We start from the raw sequence: 308 nt of genomic DNA on the forward strand, positions 1-308 counted from the left end.
TCATTACAATCCAGTAATTTGTGGGTTACAATCATATCATTACAATCCAGTAATTTGTGGGTTACAATCATATCATTACAATCCAGTAATTTGTGGGTTACAATAAGTTCATTACAATCCAGTAATTTGTGGGTTACAATAAGTTCATTACAATCCAGTAATTTGTGGGTTACAATAAGTTCATTACAATCCAGTAATTTGTGGGTTACAATAAGTTCATTACAATCCAGTAATTTGTGGGTTACAGTAAGTTCATTACAATCCAATAATTTGTGGGTTACAATCATATCATTACAATCCAGTAATTT

The sequence above is a fragment of the Orbicella faveolata genome, unplaced genomic scaffold (assembly GCF_042242905.1).
Source record: "Orbicella faveolata isolate gen_17 unplaced genomic scaffold, um_ofav_v1 contig_47, whole genome shotgun sequence".
Lineage (NCBI taxonomy): Eukaryota > Metazoa > Cnidaria > Anthozoa > Scleractinia > Merulinidae > Orbicella > Orbicella faveolata.